Source organism: Thermobia domestica, chromosome 15 (genome assembly GCF_964235325.1).
Source record: "Thermobia domestica chromosome 15, izTheDome1.hap1.1, whole genome shotgun sequence".
Classification (NCBI taxonomy): Eukaryota; Metazoa; Arthropoda; class Insecta; order Zygentoma; family Lepismatidae; genus Thermobia; species Thermobia domestica.
This window is the reverse complement of record NC_137468.1, coordinates 175,117,772-175,140,507: the sequence shown is the minus strand read 5'-3', so window position 1 is coordinate 175,140,507 and position 22,736 is coordinate 175,117,772. Positions and strand designations below refer to the sequence as shown.

The 22,736-nt window shown below is 34.5% G+C and overlaps 1 long non-coding RNA gene across 1 annotated transcript; it reads left to right on the top strand.

Moving 5' to 3' along the window:
* Positions 1 to 1,099: 1,099 nt before the first annotated feature.
* On the top strand, positions 1,100 to 22,409 carry LOC145671962 (uncharacterized). Its single transcript, XR_014128603.1, has 2 exons — positions 1,100 to 1,282; positions 21,605 to 22,409. It is a non-coding gene; the product is annotated as an uncharacterized LOC145671962 (long non-coding RNA).
* Positions 22,410 to 22,736: the final 327 nt, after the last annotated feature.

Sequence of the window (22,736 nt, the reverse complement as noted above, 5' to 3'; positions counted from 1 at the left end):
CACTTTCTCTTTTGCGCACCTGTTATGAAACTCTTAATTGCGTGTCTTGCATTCAGATTGTATTTAAGCTGTCAAAATTGGATATTTCTTTCATAATGTGTCTGAGGAAGGCTATGTTGCTTAGCCAAAACTGTAACACAAATATATATATATATATATATATATATATATATATATATATATATATATATATACTGGTTTGGTCAGTTGGAGTTTTTATTAGCAATCTTGAATTTACCAAAGCTGCAATGAATAATTTAATAATGATGTTCATACATGGTTTTCATGAACTTTTACCGACAACCACGACTTAATATTGAAGCTGATGAATTTTAAACATGTTAGAAGATGCTACTACACATATTTATTTTAGTTTTATTCACTTATTTGCATTTCACCTGCTAAGTAATTCTATCAACAAAGAGAACTGCAAATTCCTTACCGATTTCCTTCTAAGATTTTATATTACCTTCTTCATAGATTCTATGATTACTTACAAGCTTTTTAATATTTCAGTCTCTTTCTACCTTTATAAAATGCTTCGTAAACTATATAGATTATACTAATTATATGCTACATTATCACAAGTAGTGTAAAAGTGATAATACTGTTGAGAAATTTGCACCAACAACACCTACCAATCAACTTCTACTACTTTCCTCTTGGAGTATATAAATATTGCTACGAGGTCTCCTATAACAAAGATAAATGAGTTAGTTGTTTAATTACACGGCTATTTAGAGTCAGATCAGCTTTATCTGCAATTATAGCAGCTATTTCATCTTAAAGGAGATATAATTTGGAAAGTGAACGAAAAAATGCGAAAATTTTATTTATTTATTTATAATAGGTTTCAGATACAGCACTAGGCCATTTTACACTGAAACATTTTAACAAATTATGTAACCTAACAATAGAATAACAATTTGAAATCAAAATAGTACAGTACAATGGCAACATTACAAAGATAGTTTATTTATAGATGATCTGAAGGTATGCTCATTTGAAAAAACGTCTACGGTTTCTGGTAACTTATTGCTTTGCTTTAAGTGGACATTCAGCAATAAGTGATAACTATAATCCGTGAATTATTCTATTGGACAATTGACTTTATCTCGTTTTTCTATTTCACCGTAGGAAACAAAATGCTCAGAAAGAATCTGAAAGAATCAGGAATAAACTATGAAGAACGAAGATGAATGTGTGATTTGTACAAACAACAGAAGGCAGCAATTACAGTGCAAGAAGAGAAAAGAGCACAGCAAATACAGACATGAGGCAGGTAAGGATGCTTACTGTTATCAATTTTGTTCAAGTTCTACGCTGAAGCCATATGACAAATCGATATCATCTAAAGCCTAGAAATAATTGTTCATGAAGAGAATTTCTTTTCTTTCTGACTTTTTGTCTAATACAAAAATATGAGTACCCAACAGTTATGACTCAAGTAACTGCGCACATATATTTCTAGTTTATAAGGAACCTTTTAGAAGCAATTATTAGTTCATCTATTCATTATTGTCTTTATTATGAAGTTATTATTAAGTTATTTACTATTTTTTAAATAGTGGGAACCATAGAGAAGAACTTTACTATTTTTATACATCGTAACTTCTCACTATAACAGTGATGCTCCTAACTTATTTTACATTGTAAATAATGTAAAACTACCCAGGATACATCACCAGGAGGTGGCTGTACGCCATGTCCCACCCATGCAACCCCAATCTTACAACTATTATAGTGGCATTGGCGTATGTCTAACAATATTTTGGATATTTATAAACTATAAGTTACTGAAATAGATATGCAACATTTATTTAAAAAAATACACAAATGGACATCAAAATATGTACTCGAAATGAACATTAATAAAAGACTAGAAATAGTAAAAATCTATACTTGGGAAGGAACATTCAACAAGGACATAATTCAAATTATATTGTAACACCTTTAATAAACATTAGCATGATCTTGATATTGTCTTGTTATATATGTTTTGATTATTAATATTAAACGAACTTATTTAAAGAATTCAGCATATGAAAGTACAAAATACATAATACACTCCTTACTTCTTTTGGGGGGGAGGGGGATAGAAGGAATGCCTAAAATGTCTTATGAAGAGACTGGAGGTGGGACATTAAAGTTTCTGAGTGGGGGAGTGGAGGGTGAGGGCAAATTCATTATTGAGAAGAGATTGGAGACGGAGCACTAAAGGTTTTGAGTGGGGTGTGAAGGTGATGTCAAATGCATTAGTGAGAAGAGACTCGAGGCGGAATACTACAGTCTTTGAGTGGGAAGTGGAGGGTGAAGGCAAATGCATTATTGAGAGAAAACTTGATGCAGAACATTAAAATTTTTGAGTAGGGGAGTGGAGGGTGAGGGCAAATGCATTATTGAGAAGACATTGGAGACGGAACACTAAAGTCTTTGAGTTGGGAATGAAGGGGGAGGGCAAAGGCATTATTGAAAGGAAACTGAAGGCAGAACACTGATGTTCTTGAGTGGGGAGTGGAGGATGAGGGCAAATGCATTATTGAGAAGACATTGGAGGCGTAAGATAAAGTATTTGAATGGGGAGTAGAGGGTGAGGCCAAATGCATTATTCAGACGAGTGGAGGCGGAACACTAAAGTCTTTGAGTGGGAAATGGAAAATGAGGGTAACTGCATTGTTTCTAAGAGACTGAAGGACGAACAGTAAAGTTTTTGAGTGGTGAATGGAGGATTAGGGTAAGTGTATTGTTCATAAGATACTGAAGTTGATATGGAATTTCAATTTGTACTGCAATTGTCACGTTTGTTCACTCTTATAAACCAACCTCCTTCGCGTGGTATACAGAATGACACTAAATTCTTCAGAAAAATGTACGTAGTACAAAAAAGTTGGAACATTTGAAATAAATTCGGCACAATAAAATATTTCATGAAATAGGTACTGCTCTGAGAGAAACTGTACACCATGTTAATTGTTATTAGATTTCAAAATCATGGTCAATCATTAATAATTTCAAATTGCTCATCTAACCTTCGAATACACAAGTTACACCGAATAGCAAGAATTATACTTACATATCGTTGAAATAGTAACTTTAGTGTTATGGTAGTAACTAAAGCTATCCGAATAGCTAACTTGAATTGACAAAGCTGAAGGTCGTAAATTTGTAAGCAAATCTCTTAGATAAAACTACAATACTTCTTGAAAGACAATAGTATTAACAATGCTACTAATTGAAATAAGTATTTAAATACAGCTACTAAACATAGCTATTATAAATAACAGTAAATTAACCAACTCCTTTCAATATTAAAACTTGATATACTATTTACTAAAATACTACTTCTTTTTACCAAGAATGCAATTGAAACATAAAACAAGTAGTAATATTACTAAAATTACTTATATTACACTCTATTTATATCCACGTATAATTTAAAATGCATCATTATCTAAGCAAAATTCAAGCTGTATTAAAAAGAAAAAAAATAGAAATACATGTATGAACAACAAGTCACTACACAAAGCACAATAATGTACTTAAAATAGTATTACGAATTTACAGAAAATCACAGCATGCATATATAATTGTTGTGTTTAAAAAGACATATTTTAAACAAAGTGAACGCTATTACTTAATTGTTAATAGCATGTATAAAACATTTTTTTCTTTCTTTTTTCAAATCACCAGTACTGACTACATAAATAATTATGGTTCTGAAGAACATTAAATGAATGAAGTGTCAAGAAAAGAAGAATCACTACATTATACTATTTATAAATACTGTATGCATAGTAAAAGTATCTGTTATAGACATACAATTATGAATTAAGGAACTTACTTTCATCTGCAGCCACCTAGTTGTATGATAATATAAAAATTTCCTATAATTAAAGAATTATTATGTTTGTTAAGTATTTTTGTGTCATTTTACTTAAAGAAAGAAAAAGTTATTTGTGAAAGTATGAAAGAAAACGTTAAAAAAAAAATATATGTAAACGAAGAAAAGTGCAATGTAGAGTACTGGAGAGGAGTCGCTAAAATTAATTCTCTTTAACGAGAACGATTTACGAAACATCATCTACTAATCGAAATCATGATTATTCTTCAATAAAGTAACTTCCAATAAACCTTTTGTTATTGTTAATTATTCCATATAGGACTCCCGAAAAAAACTCATCGAAACAACTTATTGACCGTGCCAATAGCGACTACTCTCAATCATGACTCCGTTTTCTTTCATTTAGAAATAGGAAAGAAAGAGAAGAAAGTAGAAGGGTAAAAGAAGGAGGTAGGAAAAGAAGAAAGAAAAAGAAATGGGGTATTTTAATAAGAAACAGATTACTGGATAATTCCGGAAGTATAGTAAGAGGTCGGGAAAGTCGTTGAAAGATGAAACATTCTAAATGTTATTAATGACTACTCAATTTTGGAATGCTTCGGAATAGACACATGTTCCCTCATACCACCCAGACCTAGCTCCAGGCACCACAATCGTGGGGTTGCCCAGACCTAGACCTGGAAATGAGAAAAGTGAAATTTAATTCTTTGTACTGTTATTCTAACCAGTGATTGATAACCATCCAGCATCTGAACTCTGTTCTCTAGGATCGACCACACATATGAATTAGCCAAGAGAAAAAAAAAAAAAAACTTATTAACTCAATATAAATTTATGTATCGTATCAATAAGAGTCTCAACTTCCTGGAAGAAAGATGTCGTATTTAGGCTCATCCTGCTAATTTTGCTTCACTCCTCGAGCCGATTTAAACCGTTAGTGACGGTCCTTCATGACCTAAGTTATTTACCTTAACACATATGTTAAAACATGACACATATATTATAGATGTTAATACAACAGATGATATCACTAAAATTGCTTATATTAAATCTATCATGCATTCACTCGCTCACTCACTCAGGACAGTGTATATATGTTTAAAGGAAACCAACTAACTACAAAGGTACAAATAGTTTATTACATTCATAGTGAAAAAAAAAAAGGACAAAACAAATAATTATAAGAAAATATTAAAAGCACAAGTTTTTGGTTATATATTAATAGAGTACATAGTGTTATATTCTAGTAAATTTTTATATATTCAATCATCTTGACAAATAAAAATAATTACATATATTGTATCTTAGACATGCTAAAGCAAAGTTATGATTTGCGACATACGCAAAGAAGACACTTATTTCACTTTAAAAAAATATGAACAAAGAGGAAAGAAAAGAAAAAAAACTTTTAGGTGTATTAGATCTTATATGAGTCTCTACCTCACATTGGGTAATAAAATATTAATGATTTTGAGCGTTCAAATCACAAATCACGCACTACTCGTAGTGTCCAGAACATTTCGCTCCATTTAACTTCGTTCGTGTTTATATATATATATATATATATATATATATATATCTATATATATATATATATATATATATATATATATATATATATATATATATATATATATCTATTGGTTTACAAAACCATTCATCGTCTATACTTGGTTTATAACTTTTAACAGTTTATATCTGCAATCGCACACTGCGACGCTTTATACCCATCCAGGGATTTCGAAAAATCACTATCGCTAGAGGACGTTTCTCCTCTTAGACGGTCCATTTCCAAACTTATTAATTGAATAGTTTTAAGTTATTTATGCAACACTGGGACATGTCATGAGGCCTTTCCTTAGGATCACTTTCGTATATATGTGTATATAATTCGGATTTTTAAAACGATCTCCCGCAGGTGTACGGAGTATAAAGGTTCAAATTGAGGATAAAAAAAACTGGTCAAGTCACAGGATATATATGCAGGTGAGAAGGATTCAAGGTACACTTTCCACAATGGTTTTTGGTTGGTAGTTCAGGGATAATATTCGTTATGATGTGGGTTACGTTTAGACCTGCCGTTACTTTCCAATACATGCCATTACAGAATTACATAAGGTATCATTTACATTTATTCAAAAGAAAAGGAAAATTACTTAAGTGCACGGCGGTATTCATGACAAAATCTACATTCTCAAATTCGTCGGAAAACTCACTGGCAAACTATAGCAACCAATACACGTTTAGGGGGGACAGACACGAGCGCTCTTACATATATTCATAATACATTTAATATCATACTTTTACTTTAAAATCATATTCACATATTAAGTACATATACATTTCGACGTATTCATTTCTCTCTCTCTCTATATATATATATATATATATTTATATTCAATAAATGCGCACACATTTAAATTAATCACCCCAATAATAAAATTTTTTACAAGGTTGCAAACATTGTCCCAAAACAAATGACTTCCGACATTACATATGAAAAAGAAAATCGCTTTTCTACCTGATACCGCGCATCTATAAATTTTTTCACTTTTATATATTCAATTCGTGCTTAAATAATGAAAAAAAACTTTGTGAGGCAGGCACGTAACACAGAGCATTTCTAAAGATATAACTAGATAAACCAAAGTACAATTTCTGGGCCCAGGTTAACTACAAGGTAATTGAAAACCAAAACAGAAAGGAAAGTGACCAACGGATTAAAAAAAACTTAAGAGGGACGACGGTGAGAGAACGTAATCGAAGTGTCGTCAACTACGAAGTCTTTGTTCATTTCGGCGATAGGTCAAAATGTGATGGAGGACCCAATCACTATCTACTTTATCCATGAATCGTGTCTTGCAACGTCTCAGCTGGTAATTTCAGATCAGAGTTGTACGTTAAATAAATCGTAAGTGACAAGTTCAAAATCGGGGGGGGGGAGGTTGAAAATTTGGAAAAAAAATCTTGAAGTAATGAAGACAGAGAGAGGGATAGAGAAGAAGGAAGACGAAGAATAGGGGCGCCAAAGACTTAAGTGAGAAATAACTAACGCTACAAAGATAGAAGTCGAATTTCGCTCTCAACAAAATCCATAGCCAAAATATTCTTAACATGCCAAAAAGGGTGGTCTACTCAAATACGTAGACTCAAGAGGCGCCCTGCTGCCAAGGATGCAAGTTCTGTGTCCATCAGATCCCAATTCCACAAGAGTTTGCTTGTAAGATTGAAATCCGATCCCCGTATCCGGCCCAGACCAGCAGGATAAAAGGAGAGGGGGAAAGGGACCAGGTAACTGCGTCCCCAATTTTGAAATCTCTAAGTAAAAAAAAAATATTCGACCCCTTAGAAAAACTAAGAAGGTTCGAGGACAGTAATGAAACTAGAATAGAAGTATTATCTAAGATATCCCTAACTAATGATTTGCCGAAATAAAAAATTAAATAAACTGAATTTTGGATCGGTGATTTCTATTGCCAAACCTCACCGATAGCTCCCCTTCGCAGAATGCGCTAAATTCTGAGGCATCGATTAATTTCCATCACTATCTAGTTTGAAAACCAAGAAAAGAAAACGAAAATATTCAAGGGGAATGGGGTCGATGCCCGGGTACGGGAAAATAAATTTCAATAACTAATTGTTTTGATTCTGTAACCCTATCAGAGCTGTCGCCTCCATGAACATTGTAAGCTAGCCTGAGTAGGTAACGTGAAGGAAAAAAAAATCTCACGGAGCAGGATATTCTATTTTTTAAAAACCGACCAGAAAATATAATTCACTACAGCCCTGTTGTATAACTACTACTGTCTTTTCATGATTTATCATTCAATATGTCTAGTCTGCGATTATATGATGCTACCCATTCTATCAGATGGTATTACTATGGTTGATTATTATTATAACACATTAAACTACAAAGTATTACCATAGTCCGACTATATATCGCCCTCCGGTCCGCGTGATATTATGGTGCAGGGGTCAGACCCCGAGATGTTTGTAGCTACACGTATCTATTCAATATATATATATCAACACGCGGCGAAGTATTCACTGGGCTACTATATATATTTAACTATATGGGCGTTCTATCTTCTATATTCATTTACTACAATATTCATACACTTTATATTCATATTCACATTAATATTCATTTGCCACGACGCTATATTCTACAAACACCCTGTTTCCTCTATCTACGCCCAGCCTATTTACACATTTCATCATAACACTTTAAAATCTATAATCACTACAAACATTTCCCATTCCGATCACCGCACGACAACCTCACTCGAACTCAAGACTCTTTCACACACACACAATACTATGTAATACCTGGTAGCTTTATTAAGAACGAAAAAAAAATCCTACGTATGTTCACTGAAATTAGAATTATCTGCGATAATGTTTAATGTTTATGAAATTCTGCAGCAACAATGGACTTCTGCAGCCAGGAAGGAAAAATGGACATTTATTATAATTTCAAAGCGAAGAACTAGCATCATATCGCCCGACTTCTGTTAAAAATTTACGTATTGTTTATTTACTTAAATATCTCGATTTCTAGACTAGGCAGAATGCTGAAATTTTCAGAATATATTAATTTTGGGGCACTTGACCTAACTGTACATTCATATGGGCTGTGAATTATACCTTCTAGGTTTTATTTCGGAAAGAAAGGTCAATTTCATGAAAACTAAATCACTAAGCGTCTCGACAGAAGAATGGCGGTTAGTACTGACTTTTGACACTAGGGCTAGCGACGATATAATCAACCCTTGAACAACTGAATATGACCTTGTACACGGAATTATTATACTATATTACGTTCACTTAATGACGGAAAAATAAAAATTTATCGCATAGTAAATACTACACTGTCCATATTTAATTATCTCACACACTCTTTCATCACTTAACTATCACAATTACTACTACTACAACATGTTTCTACATTACGAACACATACATGCCACATTCATACTACACACTACATTAATACATGTTATACTAATAAATATACACAGAAAACATTCATATTTTACCATGTCAAATCGGCTCTATGAAAAGTAACGAAAGCAAAGAAATGAACAGGGCCAACTGGCCCTTATATTTACTAAATCACATTCTTTACTTAACCTGTTTAATCAATGCCCTGAGGGGACATATCGGAGTATTAGCTAACAATAGGACCCCTGCCCTGAAGGGGCAGGAACCCGGAACAAACTACATGTTCAACTCATCCCGCTGGAAGCCATACTCCCAATTTGGAAGTCAGATAGGAGCCCTTACTGTAAATTTACACGTACATTGTGATTACTATTCTAACTACAACAAAATTAAATACCGCCATGTATGCTAAAAAAAAATCACTCGCTACCTACATAAACAAATCTCTATATGGACAGGTCTTGTAACCCTCAATTAGCAGGAAAATTGGAAGGTGGAAATATGATGGGAAACACTGATCTTCAGGAGGGGCAAGAGGGAAATTTAACTATTCGATTCACTGAACTGCAAACTGGGTTTAGGAAAGAAGATTAAATGCACACACTATCCTGAATTCCGTCCATCACGAACTATATCTGCACAACATGGCGTCACCGAGTTATGCTTCCTATTTCAGCTTTTTAGTTCAGTTTTTACTACGAAATTTAATAGTTTTTGGCTCCTCGAGACTTCCAGAGATTTTAGATGTTAAAAACCTCCCAAATATTACCTTGTTTGCAGCTTTTCTACTCCTTTTTCAACTTTATGATCGAGAAGATCCGAATCTGGCTGTTGTCAGTAAAATTTCCCGGCGTGGAATGGAATAATTGCGCCCTAATATCATAGCGTGGGTTTATCATCCAATCAAAACAAAGCATTTTTGGCGGTGGGGCTTTAAAACGAATAAAATTTGGTAAAATCTGGATTAAACTAGTTTTTTAGAGGGACCTGGGTATCTAAAAGAGAGGTGAAGGGTGGTCCTGAAAATTCTGTCGAATTTTAGATTGGTTATTTGATCTGGAAAGTTCCGTCCAATAGTGGATCTATATTTTCGGATAGCACTGACACCGTAAGAATTGTAATAATCCATCTACACATCCACATACAAGACTTATAACTAATTTAAAATATAAATAAAGATATTGATTCCCAAAACTATAATTCCCAATGAAATTTTTTACAGTTTTCCCATGTTAATTTGAAATAGAATAATGAACAGTATTACGAATTATATGAACAGCCAGAAATTTTTTGTTAAACGTCAAGTACAGTCGGTGCAAAAAATTTCGGGCACCCTCCTATTAGAAACATAATCTCATTAGACTGTAATGGCACATTACAGTTCCCCGGCGTCGTTAAAAAAAATTTTGTTTAAATAACAAAATTTTGTTGAATAGAATTAACATGTATTAATACTAATAAACTAACTACTCACTCATACTCTCATACACTCAAATAAGACAGTGTAACATTCACTTTGGGTATTGAGATAGAAGTTCCCGTTTTTTGTCCTCAGTACAGTTGAAAAGCTTAAGATTCTGGAAATTGTGAGTTCCGATACTTTCACCTTTTAGGTGGTGTAATACAGCGCAATTTTTCAATAATTTAACTGCTAAAAACGTTCACAAAGGAACAGGACTGACAGGAGTTCCAGCTGAGATATTGAAAGAGACAACTCATAGGGTTTCACTCGCAAATTGGCATATCCAATGACATTAAGATCTAGTTTCACGACTATCAGTCCCTCGAGTGGCTAGAATTCCATTTCCGCCATTAGTTGGTATTTGCGAAGGGGCAGAATCCTGAGATCTACTTGCACAGTTATTGTTAACATTGCCGTTTTGACCATTACCGTTTTCTCTTCTCCGGTACGCCCCATTAAAGTTCCTCCTATTATCGTCCCTATTCGGGTTCGATTCCCCCATTGTGCGGTCATAGGGGCAATAACCCCGACGATTGTTAAACATCGGTCGGTTACGGAACAGACGTCGACCATTATATTGATTGCTTTCTGAGCCACTCCCACTCGGATAGCGAGATCCAGCTTGGGTGTAACTCAGAAAGTCCGTTTGGCAACTAGCCGTTGCCTTGCTTTTCACGGGTTTCACAACTTTTGCTTGTCGGGCGAAATACCTCTTCGGTGGGCCTCCAGTTTCTTTCTCACACAGGGCAGCTAGGCGTGACGTAACTTCTCGCACCGTTTGGCACAAGTGGGAAGCAATAGCCCGCGACTCATCTGGTGGAAGAGCGTTCACTATTATGTCTACTAGCTCGGCTTGCGATGGATTTTCTGCAATCTGATAGTACAGTTCGATGATCTTCCAAGCATAGTCCAAAAGGGACCCATACTTGGCTCGATCATATCTTAAAGATTGGAGGTTGCGTTTCTGAAGCCTCTCTATATGTTCGTTGCAGTATTCTTCCTTAAAAAGGATCAGAAAATCATCAAACGTATGAATTCTATATTTAATAGAAGCAAACCACGCGCCTGATGCTGCAATTAAAAGTTTTTCAACTATTTGTAAACGTTCTCTATCGGTCAGCCGATACATTTCTAAACACTGCTGCAATCTACGCAGAAAAACACGAGGCTGTCCATTGGTAATATTCCCGTCAAAAGTGGGAAAACGTTCGATGTCCCTCAGCGAAACCTTGAAACCCATACTAACATAAGCAGGGGAATAGTTACTGGGAATTAACATATTATCCTGCACAATCGGAGTCGTCACCGGATTTACCACCGACGACGTCGTAGCGGTGTTATAATTACCCATGTAAGTGAAAGGGATTCTGTTGGTCGTATTGAATATGTTGGGCTCCATCCCCGGACCAATCGCACCCGTGAACAACGACTCAGAATGGCACCCATCTCCTCTTCCAGGCAACACGCTATGTGATTGTATACCTCCATGTAAGGAGGGAGCACTCACGCTAGTGACCGTAGTCGTCACAACACTCGACTGATTCGGCACACTATTGGAATTGAACCACGACTTTGGTTCTGACCGATGCATGGGGTAGTGCGTCGCAATATCCCGTGCATCAACTGACGTTAAATTTTCTTTTCCTGCGCCACGGGTAGTTGTTATAGCGGGTAATATTTCTAAGGGATCGCTACCGGGGAAAGGATAGGTTACCTCTGATTTTTCGCGACTAGATTTTGTCATTTCTTTTTGAATATTTGCTATCTCGTTTTGAATTTTCGAAATTTTCTGGTCAGTTACTTCCAGTTTGGTTTCCAATGATAGGTCTGACAAGGTTGACTTTAAACTATCAATTTCGGCCTGCTGTGTTTCTAATTTATTGTTGATTTTATGCAGTTTGGTATCCATTTGTTCAATTTCAGAATTTACATGCTCTAATTTACCCTCAGTCTCCTGCTGAAATTGCTTTAGGGACTGTTGAGCCTCGCATCTGACCAAATCAGTTTCAGTAGACGTTTGCTGCCTCAATGTGGTTATTGAGGAAGCAAAGTCCAAACATATGTTGTCGATTTTCTGGGTTAATACCTCGAATCGAGATTCGGTTTCTCGTTTCGAGGTGTCAAATTTTTCATTTATTTCGCGTCTTATCTCCCGGCTATTTTCATTCATTTCACGTCTCATCTCCAGGCTATTATTATCTATTTTCTCATCTATTTTTTGTAGCATTTGTTGCAATGAAAGGAGGAGAGCGTCATTATTAGATGACACAGTCTTCCTTTGCTTTTCTTTGGGTTTATCACCAATTGGATCCCCATCTTTTTCATCATCATCGAGGTCAGATATCTCCACTGGAGATATTTGGCCTCGGTTCTTCGGGGTACTATACCCTCGCTCACCGTCCGAATCGGGATGTTCATTTTCTTTTTCAGAGGATAAACTCATGGGTTCACGCGACTGGTGGAGCTTCCCCTCACATTCTTTGCAGTATTTAACTATTTCACCAGCCCGGACCTTTTCTGCATTTTCAGCAGTATCCTCTAAATTAATACAACTGAAATGGATCCATTTCAGCCCACATTCGTGACACCTCACTAGCCTACGAGAGACGCGAGCTCTTTTCTCACTACTTTCTAAAGTACATTGTGTACATGAGACTTCCGCGTTCTCGTGTGATACTACTTCCCTATTGGTTGCCATAGTTTCCATATAAAAAGACACAATATAAACACATGCAATTATATCCTTATAAACTAACAATACTTATTAATCAGGTACTATTCATAAATTAAGGGACTCCTATCTAATTCCCTCCTTGGGTCAACTTCCAGCATTTTCAAATTTTAGAAGTCACTTTAACAAATTCCTTCATTTCCCCCTTTCTACAGAGAGAGACAAAGATAGCAGAACAGCCAATGACTATAATTATTTAATCCCACTGTAACTTTTTAATTATGCACCTTTTGTGGCCAAGTCAATATGTGCTCGATCCTAAACAGTGTTTAATAAATAATTTCAGATTCGTTACCAGGGAAAACAATTGTTTCCATGGTAACTGTCCGATGTCAACGGTCGCCAAAATTGAAAGAAAACGTTAAAAAAAAATATATGTAAACGAAGAAAAGTGCAATGTAGAGTACTGGAGAGGAGTCGCTAAAATTAATTCTCTTTAACGAGAACGATTTACGAAACATCATCTACTAATCGAAATCATGATTATTCTTCAATAAAGTAACTTCCAATAAACCTTTTGTTATTGTTAATTATTCCATATAGGACTCCCGAAGAAAACTCATCGAAACAACTTATTGACCGTGCCAATAGCGACTACTCTCAATCATGACTCCGTTTTCATTCATTTAGAAATAGGAAAGAAAGAGAAGAAAGTAGAAGGGTAAAAGAAGGAGGTAGGAAAAGAAGAAAGAAAAAGAAATGGGGTATTTTAATAAGAAACAGATTACTGGATAATTCCGGAAATATAGTAAGAGGTCGGGAAAGTCGTTGAAAGATGAAACATTCTAAATGTTATTAATGACTACTCAATTTTGGAATGCTTCGGAATAGACACATGTTCCCTCATACCACCCAGACCTAGCTCCAGGCACCACGATCGTGGGGTTGCCCAGACCTAGACCTGGAAATGAGAAACGTGAAATTTAATTCTTTGTACTGTTATTCTAACCAGTGATTGATAACCATCCAGCATCTGAACTCTGTTCTCTAGGATCGACCACACATATGAATTAGCCAAGAGAAAAAAAAAACCAAACTTATTAACTCAATATAAATTTATGTATCGTATCAATAAGAGTCTCAACTTCCTGGAAGAAAGATGTCGTATTTAGGCTCATCCTGCTAATTTTGCTTCACTCCTCGAGCCGATTTAAACCGTTAGTGACGGTCCTTCATGACCTAAGTTATTTACCTTAACACATATGTTAAAACATGACACATATATTATAGATGTTAATACAACAGATGATATCACTAAAATTGCTTATATTAAATCTATCATGCATTCACTCGCTCACTCACTCAGGACAGTGTATATATGTTTAAAGGAAACCAACTAACTACAAAGGTACAAATAGTTTATTACATTCATAGTGAAAAAAAAAGGACAAAACAAATAATTATAAGAAAATATTAAAAGCACAAGTTTTTGGTTATATATTAATAGAGTACATAGTGTTATATTCTAGTAAATTTTTATATATTCAATCATCTTGACAAATAAAAATAATTACATATATTGTATCTTAGACATGCTAAAGCAAAATTATGATTTGCGACATACGCCAAGAAGACACTTATTTCACTTTAAAAAAAATATGAACAAAGAGGAAAGAAAAGAAAAAAAACTTTTAGGTGTATTAGATCTTATATGAGTCTCTACCTCACATTGGGTAATAAAATATTAATGATTTTGAGCGTTCAAATCACAAATCACGCACTACTCGTAGTGTCCAGAACATTTCGCTCCATTTAACTTCGTTCGTGTTTATATATATATATATATATATATCTATATATCTATATATCTATATATATATATATATATATATATATATATATATATATATATATATCTATTGGTTTACAAAACCATTCATCGTCTATACTTGGTTTATAACTTTTAACAGTTTATATCTGCAATCGCACACTGCGACGCTTTATACCCATCCAGGGATTTCGAAAAATCACTATCGCTAGAGGACGTTTCTCCTCTTAGACGGTCCATTTCCAAACTTATTAATTGAATAGTTTTAAGTTATTTATGCAACACTGGGACATGTCATGAGGCCTTTCCTTAGGATCACTTTCGTATATATGTGTATATAATTCGGATTTTTAAAACGATCTCCCGCAGGTGTACGGAGTATAAAGGTTCAAATTGAGGATTAAAAAAAACTGGTCAAGTCACAGGGTACATATGCAGGTGAGAAGGATTCAAGGTACACTTTCCACAATGGTTTTTGGTTGGTAGTTCAGGGATAATATTCGTTATGATGTGGGTTACGTTTAGACCTGCCGTTACTTTCCAATACATGCCATTACAGAATTACATAAGGTATCATTTACATTTATTCAAAAGAAAAGGAAAATTACTTAAGTGCACGGCGGTATTCATGACAAAATCTACATTCTCAAATTCGTCGGAAAACTCACTGGCAAACTATAGCAACCAATACACGTTTAGGGGGGACAGACACGAGCGCTCTTACATATATTCATAATACATTTAATATCATACTTTTACTTTAAAATCATATTCACATATTAAGTACATATACATTTCGACGTATTCATTTCTCTCTCTATATATATATATATATTTATATTCAATAAATGTGCACACATTTAAATTAATCACCCCAATAATAAAATTTTTTACAAGGTTGCAAACATTGTCCCAAAACAAATGACTTCCGACATTACATATGAAAAAGAAAATCGCTTTTCTACCTGATACCGCGCATCTATAAATTTTTTCACTTTTATATATTCAATTCGTGCTTAAATAATGAAAAAAAACTTTGTGAGGCAGGCACGTAACACAGAGCATTTCTAAAGATATAACTAGATAAACCAAAGTACAATTTCTGGGCCCAGGTTAACTACAAGGTAATTGAAAACCAAAACAGAAAGGAAAGTGACCAACGGATTAAAAAAAACTTAAGAGGGACGACGGTGAGAGAACGTAATCGAAGTGTCGTCAACTACGAAGTCTTTGTTCATTTCGGCGATAGGTCAAAATGTGATGGAGGACCCAATCACTATCTACTTTATCCATGAATCGTGTCTTGCAACGTCTCAGCTGGTAATTTCAGATCAGAGTTGTACGTTAAATAAATCGTAAGTGACAAGTTCAAAATCGGGGGGGGGAGGTTGAAAATTTGGAAAAAAAAAATCTTGAAGTAATGAAGACAGAGAGAGGGATAGAGAAGAAGGAAGACGAAGAATAGGGGCGCCAAAGACTTAAGTGAGAAATAACTAACGCTACAAAGATAGAAGTCGAATTTCGCTCTCAACAAAATCCATAGCCAAAATATTCTTAACATGCCAAAAAGGGTGGTCTACTCAAATACGTAGACTCAAGGGGCGCCCTGCTGCCAAGGATGCAAGTTCTGTGTCCATCAGATCCCAATCCCACAAGAGTTTGCTTGTAAGATTGAAATCCGATCCCCGTATCCGGCCCAGACCAGCAGGATAAAAGGAGAGGGGGAAAGGGACCAGGTAACTGCGTCCCCAATTTTGAAATCTCTAAGTAAAAAAAAAATATTCGACCCCTTAGAAAAACTAAGAAGGTTCGAGGACAGTAATGAAACTAGAATAGAAGTATTATCTAAGATATCCCTAACTAATGATTTGCCGAAATAAAAAATTAAATAAACTGAATTTTGGATCGGTGATTTCTATTGCCAAACCTCACCGATAGCTCCCCTTCGCAGAATGCGCTAAATTCTGAGGCATCGATTAATTTCCATCACTATCTAGTTTGAAAACTAAGAAAAGAAAACGAAAATATTCAAGGGGAATGGGGTCGATGCCCGGGTACGGGAAAATAAATTTCAATAACTAATTGTTTTGATTCTGTAACCCTATCAGAGCTGTCGCCTCCATGAACATTGTAAGCTAGCCTGAGTAGGTAACGTGAAGGAAAAAAAAATCTCACGGAGCAGGATATTCTATTTTTTAAAACCGACCAGAAAATATAATTCACTACAGCCCTGTTGTATAACTACTACTGTCTTTTCATGATTTATCATTCAATATGTCTAGTCTGCGATTATATGATGCTACCCATTCTATCAGATGGTATTACTATGGTTGATTATTATTATAACACATTAAACTACAAAGTATTACCATAGTCCGACTATATATCGCCCTCCGGTCCGCGTGATATTATGGTGCAGGGGTCAGAACCCGAGATGTTTGTAGCTACACGTATCTATTCAATATATATATATCAACACGCGGCGAAGTATTCACTGGGCTACTATATATATTTAACTATATGGGCGTTCTATCTTCTATATTCATTTACTACAATATTCATACACTTTATATTCATATTCACATTAATATTCATTTGCCACGACGCTATATTCTACAAACACCCTGTTTCCTCTATCTACGCCCAGCCTATTTACACATTTCATCATAACACTTTAAAATCTATAGTCACTACAAACATTTCCCATTCCGATCACCGCACGACAACCTCACTCGAACTCAAGACTCTTTCACACACACACAATACTATGTAATACCTGGTAGCTTTATTAAGAACGAAAAAAAAATCCTACGTATGTTCACTGAAATTAGAATTATCTGCGATAATGTTTAATGTTTATGAAATTCTGCAGCAACAATGGACTTCTGCAGCCACGAAGGAAAAATGGACATTTATTATAATTTCAAAGCGAAGAACTAGCATCATATCGCCCGACTTCTGTTAAAAATTTACGTATTGTTTATTTACTTAAATATCTCGATTTCTAGACTAGGCAGAATGCTGAAATTTTCAGAATATATTAATTTTGGGGCACTTGACCTAACTGTACATTCATATGGGCTGTGAATTATACCTTCTAGGTTTTATTTCGGAAAGAAAGGTCAATTTCATGAAAACTAAATCACTAAGCATCTCGACAGAAGAATGGCGGTTAGTACTGACTTTTGACACTAGGGCTAGCGACGATATAATCAACCCTTGAACAACTGAATATGACCTTGTACACGGAATTATTATACTATATTACGTTCACTTAATGACGGAAAAATAAAAATTTATCGCATAGTAAATACTACACTGTCCATATTTAATTATCTCACACACTCTTTCATCACTTAACTATCACAATTACTACTACTACAACATGTTTCTACATTACGAACACATACATGCCACATTCATACTACACACTACATTAATACATGTTATACTAATAAATATACACAGAAAACATTCATATTTTACCATGTCAAATCGGCTCTATGAAAAGTAACGAAAGCAAAGAAATGAACAGGGCCAACTGGCCCTTATATTTACTAAATCACATTCTTTACTTAACCTGTTTAATCAATGCCCTGAGGGGACATATCGGAGTATTAGCTAACAATAGGACCCCTGCCCTGAAGGGGCAGGAACCCGGAACAAACTACATGTTCAACTCATCCCGCTGGAAGCCATACTCCCAATTTGGAAGTCAGATAGGAGCCCTTACTGTAAATTTACACGTACATTGTGATTACTATTCTAACTACAACAAAATTAAATACCGCCATGTATGCTAAAAAAAAATCACTCGCTACCTACATAAACAAATCTCTATATGGACAGGTCTTGTAACCCTCAATTAGCAGGAAAATTGGAAGGTGGAAATATGATGGGAAACACTGATCTTCAGGAGGGGCAAGAGGGAAATTTAACTATTCGATTCACTGAACTGCAAACTGGGTTTAGGAAAGGAGATTAAATGCACACACTATCCTGAATTCCGTCCATCACGAACTATATCTGCACAACATGGCGTCACCGAGTTATGCTTCCTATTTCAGCTTTTTAGTTCAGTTTTTACTACGAAATTTAATAGCTTTTGGCTCCTCGAGACTTCCAGAGATTTTAGATGTTAAAAACCTCCCAAATATTACCTTGTTTGCAGCTTTTCTACTCCTTTTTCAACTTTATGATCGAGAAGATCCGAATCTGGCTGTTGTCAGTAAAATTTCCCGGCGTGGAATGGAATAATTGCGCCCTAATATCATAGCGTGGGTTTATTATCCAATCAAAACAAAGCATTTTTGGCGGTGGGGCTTTAAAACGAATAAAATTTGGTAAAATCTGGATTAAACTAGTTTTTTAGAGGGACCTGGGTATCTAAAAGAGAGGTGAAGGGTGGTCCTGAAAATTCTGTCGAATTTTAGATTGGTTATTTGATCTGGAAAGTTCCGTCCAATAGTGGATCTATATTTTCGGATAGCACTGACACCGTAAGAATTGTAATAATCCATCTACACATCCACATACAAGACTTATAACTAATTTAAAATATAAATAAAGATATTGATTCCCAAAACTATAATTCCCAATGAAATTTTTTACAGTTTTCCCATGTTAATTTGAAATAGAATAATGAACAATATTACGAATTATATGAACAGCCAGAAATTTTTTGTTAAACGTCAAGTACAGTCGGTGCAAAAAATTTCGGGCACCCTCCTATTAGAAACATAATCTCATTAGACTGTAATGGCACATTACAAGTAACTGTGATACACTAATATGCTTTTGAGCTTAGTTTTCGAATGCCCATATGTTTGTTGTACAGAGAACCAAAAGCTTGTAATTTATGTTACAAAATGGCAGTTTATCAAATACTCAAATACGTTGCGAATAAATAAGGAAAGTAAGTTAACATGCATATATATCTATATCTATATCTATATCTATCTATCTATCTATCTATCTATATATATATATATATATATATATATATATATATATATAGAGAGAGAGAGAGAGAGAGAGAGAGATTGATATTTAGAAATACTCTTTTGAAATACACTTCTTCCGTTACAATAACGCACATATATTATAATTGAGCTGCCTTGTTGCTATGTGAATAGCATGTGTACCTTTAGCGTGAATTAGCCGGATTCCATTCTCGGCAGAAGCTCATATGATTCGGATCCCACTTTAAGTTGTAAATTTATGTCTTATATAGCCTTGCCGCTGAACGGAACGCTGAACTCAAATTCAATCAAATCCAACATACATTATTATTAATGCATGTTTTTTGTAAATGATACTATTTTTTCTCTAATTAAAATAATTAACTAATCCTTAAATTATGACAGAAATATTATATCACATAAAACAAGAATCAAATACAAAATCAATCAACAATAACAGAAACAATAATTACATAATAAATAATACATAACACCAAATTTACTTTCGTTTTGAACTTGATTTTCAAACTTTCGTTATATATACCAACTTATAGAAAAATACGTTTAATATTAATAACAATAAAAAGAAAAACAATAAAATAAAATCAATTTGTCGAATTCTAATAAGAGATTTTATCATAGGTTTGTGTATTCACAGATATAATATTAATATATTAGAATAACTATACTTTTACTAGGGATAGTCCGGAAATAAGTTTAACTATTTATTTTCATTGGAAGCTATTTCATGTTCTTCAAGTTATCATATATTAGGTAAAACTTCCCAATAGCCATGATACAGTATTTCTGTCTTTTTTAATAAATGGTGAAGGCGTAGTGATTTGAGGGAACAATATCTGCAGGAAGCGTGCCTAAACAGAATAATAGAGCTGTACAATCGCCACTTGTCAGCTTAAGCAGCTCAGACAAAACGTTAAAAAATAGGGATATTGGGGATGTCTGAACTGACGAGCCGCAACCAGGAGTTTAAAATTAAATTTGGTAGGTAATGGAGACGGATCTGAGTTGTTTACAAATGAAAATGAACACACATAAAATTGAAACAGAATGTGAGGTTAAGGAAAAGAAAGTAGTGAGAAAAGGAAATAGCTTTTGGGATAGATCAAGCTACTTGCACTTACTTGAAAATCTTGCTGGTCTCCCTTGCAAAATTCGTTAGATAGGTCGTCGTCCTTCCATTCGTTGGTCTCTTCTTTTTTCGTTGACTGATGCGAAAAGGGTGCGAGTTCAAATCCACGGCCGTTCGTGTGAGAATACGAATGTTTCTGCGACAATGAGTTTTAGGCAAGATTGAGATACTTATTATATTGATGAAACATAATCGTAAATACAAGATGACGTGATAAGTGAATAATGTTCTTTGTAGACTAGAGCAAGGTACAGACTTCTGAAGCGTGTCTATGATTCCGCGCGACTACCTATCCAAAATACAACTTCTAGCCCCCTCTACAAGGCTTCTCTCTCAGTTTTGTTCAACGTCTATCATGTCATTCCCTGGTCGATAGATGATCTCTTGCGTTCACAACTAAAAGTGCAGGTAACATATATTGACCAAGAATAAGGTGATGATCAGAATGTTGACAAAGGAAACAATCTGAGTTTTGTTGATTAAGAATACACATGTAAGAACAAGTAAAAAAAATGGAAAAGTTTTAGTGTCTGTAAAGTAAATGAACTAGTGAATGAACTGAAAAGAAGAAATAAATGTAACTTTAACTTCTACTTGACAATGATAATTTAGAGTTGGTGATTTCAAATGAATACCAATTGTACCTTCCACTAAGTCAAATTCAATATGAAATGTCCCAACATTTGTAATAAAAATAAAACATAATGTATCGTGAATACATGACATCTTTACATCTCTTCACAGGTGTGGACTGTAGTCCTAGACAGAAGCGCCAGTGCGGTATGAATGGACACGAAGAACGCCATGTTCAGAAATTCGCACACGATTCGTACATGTTTAAGATGCCCAAGCCTAGTGAATATAGATGATAAGATGCTGAATGACTTTTATTGGACCATTTGCAAATCTATTGATGTAGGAAGAAAGCGTTACTGCAGCATTCTTAAGTGGTATTTCGGAAGTTAGTCACCCAGTCTGTTACATCATTATATTCAAATGCACATCTCAATAGAATTACTTTTCTTCAAAAAGACAAAAATTTAACACTTAGAGCAACTTTGGAACAGTGAGGCATTTCATGAAATAGAGAGAAGCTGGAACAAGTTGAAACACTACTTTTGGAAAGTAAAGTAAATTCATATTTACCTATAAAATGACACAAACGACTTGAAGAAAAACTTGAATTCTTTCTGGCGACGTGATTTCAATAAGTGTTATCGGGCTGTCAGTCAGATGAAGATATTGACATCCAACGCTTCGAATGCAGATATCGCATTCATCTTTAGGGATTCTAACTTACATAACAAATGACTTGAATAAGACAAATGTTTGTTCGTTTAGTTTGTTAAAAAAAGAAAAATTAATTACGATAACTAAACGTTTTAGGATACACTTACAAACATAAAATTAGTCCCTGCAATCCAATAGTCCCTTCACACGATCAGTAGCTCAGAAAAAGATTACGGGTAATAGCTTCTTCTTACGTAAATATTATATTTACACTAGCTGGAATAAAACCTATCAAGTTTCAAAACTATGACAAAGTAAATTCTCAAATACAGATTAAAATAACATACAACTTGGTTTAATTCGATGTTAGAAGCAATAAATGTAATTTTACATAAAGGAACTAAAACATAATTTGATAGTATTACATTTCAGAATCATAGGTAATAAACAGTTTCACACAGACAAAATAAGGTTCAATTAGATATAATTTAGGTTTGTAAGAAATAAATGTATCTTTACGGAAAGATAATAATTAGTTACTTAATAACAAACATAATAAACGATAATGCACTCTACCAAGCATAAAATGATCACAAATCATTACAATAGGATATACTATTAGTTTGACATGATATACTATTGATGA